Source organism: Myotis brandtii, unplaced genomic scaffold (assembly GCF_000412655.1).
Source record: "Myotis brandtii unplaced genomic scaffold, ASM41265v1 scaffold71, whole genome shotgun sequence".
NCBI classification, from domain to species: Eukaryota; Metazoa; Chordata; class Mammalia; order Chiroptera; family Vespertilionidae; genus Myotis; species Myotis brandtii.
This window is the reverse complement of record NW_005370787.1, coordinates 6235206-6243138: the sequence shown is the minus strand read 5'-3', so window position 1 is coordinate 6243138 and position 7933 is coordinate 6235206.

Below are 7933 nucleotides of genomic sequence, written 5' to 3'. Positions count from 1 at the left end.
TTTTATGTGAAAATGTCTGAGCTCATTAAGTTTTTTTCTCCTGTGAAATTTTATAAATTTGCACATCTCACTTCATCCCTGCAATAAAACTATCCGGTAAGTATAAATATCTCCTACTTCATGGATGAGAAAACAAAATTTTAGAAATTATAGAACTTTCTCAATGCCATGTAACCCAAACATATATTGAAGGTTTTTATTTCAAGTAGTTTTAGTTAAAATTCTGAGCTCTTTTCGTTATCCTAAACTGCTGTGTTCTCTCCCCCCGTCCTTATTTATGTTTAATGGATTGCTTTCTAGTTATATGCCTATGTATCTTTCTCAGTAACTAATTGGTGTGCTGTTTGAAGCCAGCAAACATATTTTGTAGTATCTGAAGATCCAGCACTTAGCAAATTTCCTGGCACACAGTAGGTGCCAAATGAAAATGTATTCATCTGACCTGGAAAAGACTATCTGTCAAGAAGCCCTGCCCTATTTAATCTATGGGCAACTGTCTTTTGCTTTTTTCAAGGACTTTCCAAGAAATAAATTACTTTTGAATGCACACATTATTCCACTTCGGCATGCCTGGAAGGATTTTTGAAGCTCTGTAACTAATATAATCAAGGTAGTGTGACTTAAAGGATGCACTGACTGTTAGGGCTCAAGGAAGCATTTGGCAACCTTAACTTTGCTCACTGGTATGAACTAATAGGTTTAATAGTTCTGTCAGAGTGCCTAGGTACTACTCTGACTGATGCTACAAGAACGTTTGCACATCAACAGTAATGATAATTATTATTGTTTCTGTGGTGTCTTAAAAAGTCTGAGCTACAGGAAGTCTATCAGTCATTGCGTTCAAAGGTTATTCCTGTGCGAATGGGAAATACAGCAAAAGCATTGCTGAGTATACCTGAACTCCCGTTAGCTGTTTATCAAATCATTTACACTTTTTGGCAGCCTCCTGGAGTACAGCGATGTTGTTTCCTGCCATTAACAGATGGGGTCTCAATGTGAGAACTGCTACGGTAAAACCTACAATATGTCAGGTTAAAGATTAAGTGAAATCAATAGTAGAAGATGCTACCATGCTATATGTTACAATTGCATGTACTGTGCCAATTATAAGCTTCATGAATTTACCTATTAAAGATCAAGATTGATGACAAAAACTTCAATGCAGATAAGATGCTCTATGGAAACAAACTATGTCCCTGATGTGAGTGACAGATGCTATGGAAACTACAGAACATCCTTCTCTGCTCTCCAAATTAAAGATGTACCAAACAAGAACATTTTTATAGGTCACTGGTGAGGTTGATGGACCAAGAAGTTGACAGCTTTTAAAAGGTTTGCAGTGCTTATAATTATGTGCATCAACATCAAGCGTTTCTCTTTCCTCTTCTTCTCGGTAAATGGCTTAATCTCAAATAGCATTGTTTTGAAATTCAAAAATTGTGTTGGGTAGACTGCTTAAAATATATGGGCCTGAGATACCTTTTTAAAAACTTGCATTTAAATGCACATATTTTTGTAATAATGTTAAGAACTGAATTGTCAAATTATACTCAAATTATATATCTTGTCCATCTTGTCCATTATCAAACTTTTATGATAATTTTTTGTTGTTGTTTAAATATATTTTATTGAATTTATTTTATTTTATTTTATTTATATATATTTTATTGATTTTTTACAGAGAAGAAGGGAGAAGGATAGAGAGTTAGAAACATCGATCAGCTGCCTCCTGCACACCCCCTACTGGAGATGTGCCCGCAACCAAGGTACATACCCTTGACCAGAATCGAACCTGGGACGCTTCAGTCCACAGGCAGATGCTCTATCCACCAAGCCAAACAGGCTAGGGCCACGGTCGGCAAACTGCGACTCGCGAGCCACATGCAGCTCTTTGGCCCCTTGTGTGTGGCTCTTCCACAAAATACCACCTGCAGGCACGCACGTACAGTGCGATTGAAACTTCATGAGATTGAGGACGTTTTTAGCAAAGGCCAGCTTAGGAGTACCCTAATTAAGTTAATAACAATGTACCTACCTATATAGTTTAAGTTTAAAAAATTTGGCTCTCAAAAGAAATTTCAATCGTTGTACTGTTGATATTTGGCTCTGTTGACTAATGAGTTTGCCAACCAGTGGTCAGCAAACTGCGGCTCTTTGGCCCCTTGAGTGTGGCTCTTCCTAAGCCTTAGGAGTACCCTAATTAAGTTAATAACAGTGTACCTACCTATATAGTTTAAGTTTAAAAAATTTGGCTCTCAAAAGAAATTTCAATCGTTGTACTGTTGATATTTGGCTCTGTTGACTAATGAGTTTGCCGACCACTGGTAGGGTGATGATAGTTTTAATTATCAAACCATTAAAGAGTCACAGGTGAAACAGAGAGAGACCCGAGGCATTCCTTCCTTCACATATCAGACATGTCATCTTTGGCCCAGGGTAACAAATGGGGTCTCTAAGAAGGTTTATGGGTTCACAGAATAGGAAGCATATAAATTTCAAAACAGCTCTATTTTATATCTTAGATATTATATCGCATATGTGATATTCTACAGGGAGCCATACATACATCATAAACCCATAAATCCTAGGTTTGTTAGATATAAGGGATGCCAAACCAAGGACATCCTGCTCAAAGCCTTTCATAACAACGCTTCCTTATAAAAAATATATATATATATTTTTTGCTTCTTTATAGGAGGATGATCGTTAGCAAGTTTGTAAAGAAACTAGGTTGGCCATTTGTCTCCTTCCTTCCTGGCAGCACCCTGCCCCCTAGCCCTTGGGTAATCAGGAGAAAAATGAATCAGAGATCATGGGCATTACCTTTCTTTTCTGCCAGTAAGTCCAATTTTAGAGGATTTCAGGATCATGAAAAGAAAAGAAAGTTACTATCTCTGGTAAGTGATCTCATATGTTGTATGTGTTCAGAAAACAGAAACAAGGAAAGAAAAAATATATAAAAGCACATTTAATACTTACGTTTAATTAAATTTAAATGCAATAAAATGATTCTAAATAATATTTAATAAATTTATCAACATACATACTGTAATCCCACTTATGCAGAAAAATACCATATACTTATACAATTCTTATACTTTTAAGGAGAAAAACTGCAATTTATTGAAAAATTCTGCCAGTGAATCAGATATTTTGAGGAATGATTCTGTTTCTTCCAGGGAATAAATTACCTAGTGCAAGACAGACAATTTATAGAAACAATTAAAAAGTTAGACCTCACCCTCTCATTTATATTCCATAGATCTTAAATGTGTGCAATTTGCATTCCTTGTTTAATACTAGAAAATTGTTTCCATTACTTTGTTACTATGCAGAGCTGGCAACATGAATATTTCACCAGTGCAGTCACACAAAACTTCACTTGAAAAAAGTTTATGCTCTGTGGTTGCCATCTTGAAATGCTTAATAATTTTATCTTTGAATCTGTGTCCTGCATGAAAGATAAGATGAGAAGATGACACATTCGCCTGGGGCTTGGAGCTGTGGCTCACAGGTGGACCTATGCCCCACCGCCTCCCTGCTTTCCTGGGTCTGGTTGTCAGCGGCCTATTTCCTGACCCCTGGTGCTCCAGTCCATGTACAGCTCCCTCTCCCCATCAGTATCCTCGACTCTGCACTTTCTGCCACAGTGAGAGTCTGGGCATGACATAGGGAAGGCTGGGGTGTGTACCCTGATACGGCTCAGGGAGGAGCAAAGGAAGCCCATGTCACATTCGGCAGAAGATTAGGTGGGTGCCTCTTGCCCACATTCAATCCAGCGGCCAACTGTGTTGTATAATGCACATTTGTTGTTATAATGTTTAAAGTATAAATTATTAGTATTATGTTACCTTTGCATTTCAGATTGGAAAGTTTTTCTTCATGTATCTTCTGGCTTTCTGATTCTCTTCTTAGCCATGGCAGTGATGATCTCATTAAAGGTATTCTTCATTTCTGATGAGCTCATTAAAGGTATTCTTCATTTCTGTTACTATATGTCTGACTTCTAGGGTTTCCTTTACTATTGTTATATATTTTTTAATAATTTCTATATTTTTGCTTACATTACCCATGTGATTTTCAATCTTACCTGACTTTTTAATTAGATTCCTTAACAGAATAATCATAGTTGTTTTAAATTCTGTATGATAATTCCAATATTTGGGTCATGCATAACATACTCGTTTTTTCTCTTCAAATTGTGGTGTGTTTTTTGTTTGTTTGTTTTTTCTTATCTTTTATCATGCCTTGCAATTTTGCTTAAAAGCTGCATGGGATGTATTGGATGATAGAAACTGAGGTAAATGACATTCAGGTAAATGAAATTTATGTTAATCTGGCTAGGACCTGGGTTGTGTTTAAAATTTTTCCTGGCCATAAAGCCAGAGCCTTCACATTCCTCTAGTGTCCTTGTTTTGGTCTCTCTGGACTTTGAGCTTCCTAAGTATTCCTCCTCAGAGTTTATCTCTTATAGCCCTTTCCCTGTAATCCACTATTATTAACTGGAGCTTTGTTGGTGTTGGAGGTAAGGTATAGGGAGGGTGGATGACAATTTAGCAAGATAACATCACCCCAGACAATTTAGCTAGATAATATCACTCCATGACAATTTAGCAAGATAACATCACCCCAGACAATTTAGCTAGATAATATCACTCCATGACAATTTAGCAAGATAACATCACCCCAGACAATTTAGCTAGATAATATCACTCCATGACAATTTAGCAAGATAACATCACCCCAGACAATTTAGCTAGATAATATCACTCCATGACAATTTAGCAAGATAACATCACCCCAGACAATTTAGCTAGATAATATCACTCCATGACAATTTAGCAAGATAACATCACCCCAGACAATTTAGCTAGATAATATCACTCCATGACAATTTAGCAAGATAACATCACCCCAGACAATTTAGCTAGATAATATCACTCCATGACAATTTAGCAAGATAACATCACCCCAGACAATTTAGCTAGATAATATCACTCCATGACAATTTAGCAAGATAACATCACCCCAGACAATTTAGCTAGATAATATCACTCCATGACAATTTAGCAAGATAACATCACCCCAGACAATTTAGCTAGATAATATCACTCCATGACAATTTAGCAAGATAACATCACCCCAGACAATTTAGCTAGATAATATCACTCCATGACAATTTAGCAAGATAACATCACCCCAGACAATTTAGCTAGATAATATCACTCCATGACAATTTAGCAAGATAACATCACCCCAGACAATTTAGCTAGATAATATCACTCCATGACAATTTAGCAAGATAACATCACCCCAGACAATTTAGCTAGATAATATCACTCCATGACAATTTAGCAAGATAACATCACCCCAGACAATTTAGCTAGATAATATCACTCCATGACAATTTAGCAAGATAACATCACCCCAGACAATTTAGCTAGATAATATCACTCCATGACAATTTAGCAAGATAACATCACCCCATGATATTCTTAATCACCTCTATTTGATACAGGGCTTCACATATCAGAGTATTATATCATTTTCATTCCATTTAGAAAGTTTCTCACATATACATATGAGAAATGATATGTAATGAAGATATCACAGGCTTTTTCAAATCAGAAAAAGATTTTGTTTTTCCGGGGTAGGCTTTCTAAGCAAGCAGTCATTTATTCCTTTTTAGTCTTTCCAATATAGTAGTGGTCTTTTGTAGTCACTTGGGACTTTTTACATCTCATATGGTAAGTGGTCAGTGGATTGTGGTGAGCACCGATCAGATCCCAGTGTAGGATTAAACCAGCCAGCGAGATGAGTACAGATGTATAGTCAGTGGATTTTCATGCTGTTTTGTCTGAGGCTGACAGCAGTCTTCAGTCACAGAGTGGGAAAGCCAATGCTAAACGTTCCTCTGAGATGACAGGCTTTTGTCAATGTGCTGCAGCCGCTTTGAAAATCAGGCTGCTCTGTGGGCTCCTATGGCGTTCCTGTCCAGATTGTAGCAGCTCACCTGTTCTGGACTCTCCGCCAGTGCTCCTCCGAGAGGATCGCAGCATTAGGGAGGGCCAAGTCAGCAGTCCCATTCTCTTTCATTCAGTCACAGAGAGCCTCTGGGCAAGAGATTGTGTTGGCAAGAAGCGTAACTCGCTCAATCCTTAATTTGTCACGACAAGGAAGGGATTTACCCCCCTGTCTCATGTCCTAGGGTGTTGCCAACAGACTATAGTTTGTTTGAACTCCCCACTAGGGCATCAACATATCTTCATTTTCTCTTTTTAGTCCAGTTGAAATTTACAAATCAAAGGTCACAATTTAGTCAGCAGTCCCATTCTCTTTCATTCAGTCACAGAGAGCCTCTGGGCAAGAGATTGTGTTGGCAAGAAGCGTAACTCACTCAATCTTTAATTTGTCACGACAAGGAAGGGATTTACCCCCCTGTCTCATGTCCTAGGGTGTTGCCAACAGACTATAGTTTGTTTGAACTCCTCACTAGGGCATCAACATATCTTCATTTTCTCTTTTTTGTCCAGTTGAAATTTACAAATCAAAGGTCACAATTTACAATGCAAGGACAAGTTTGTCCTTAGAGAAAGGATAAATATTTATATTTACAATCTGTCCACATAAACCTTAGTTACTCAATTTAACATAGTAAATAGACAAACTAATGTATCTGTGACCACCAGCACTTGTATTATCTAATGAGTATGAATGCCTTTTCAATTCCCTAATCAATTATATTGTTCATTTGGTTCATTAATATTGATAGGACACATAATATCTTTTTACTCTAGGAATTCTAGGCACATTTACATTAAATGGCATTAGAAGAAAAGGAGTAAAATCAAGGTATGATAAGTCGAGTTTGTATATCTGTAGTTACTTCTTATTCACAGTGTACTCATTTAGATAATTGGACAAGAAATATGGTTAAAATATTTCTGTACCACAGTAAATTTTCCCTTACTATGGCAATAAATTCTTTCACGTAGAGTATCCATTAAGTTAATTGATTTGGCTGAGGAATGTATACTTTTCCTTTCTGTCCACCTTGGAATGTTCTTCCTCATAAACTGGACATCAGATATTTTTCCATCTAGTCTAATATCAATTTGTAATTTGCTTGATGAATTAAATGTTGTAGGACATTAAAACAATCTCAAGCATTTTTGTGAAATAAGATTTAAAAACCAGTAGTAATATATTGAAGAAAACTATGGCATACCTGAGACTTACCATTAGAGAGCTGTTTCTCTTATTGTTCCAGTAAAGACACAACTTCCCTCCTCAATATCACAAGCAGAGTTAAGGTGGAGGTAGGAATACCACTAAATGTTTCAACCAGATTCCTCCTACTAGCTATTTAAAAATATATCACAGTCTGGCTCTGTAGTGTAAAGGCTAGCCCATTGTACTTCTAAAAGTTGTTTCACATTGTTAGTAGCATTTTTCTAATAATGATTCAGGGTCAAAGAGGTAAACTGAATTTTATTCTATAACTAGAGGCCTGGTACATGGATTCATGCACCGGTGGGGTCCCTTGGCCTGGCCTGCACTCTCTCACAATCCAGGATCCCTCAGGTGATGTCGGACTGCCAGTTTCGGCTCGATCCCCACAGGCCAGACCAAGGAACCCCACTGGTGTACGAATCCATGCACTGGGCCTCTAGTATGGATATAAGATTTTTGGTTAATCTCTTCCTGCGCTCCCCCTTCCCCCTTTCCCTTTGAGATTCATCAGTCTGTTCCATGTTTCCATGCCTGTGCCAGTGCGTGTCATAGCTACCAGCCGAATGGTTGAACAATCGCTTAGGCTTTTATATATATACTAGAGGCCCAGTGCACAAAAATTTGTGCACTCGGGGGGCGGGGGATGGGGGGTCCCCCAGCCCGGCCTGTGCCCTCTCGCAGTCTGGGACCCCTCGGGAGA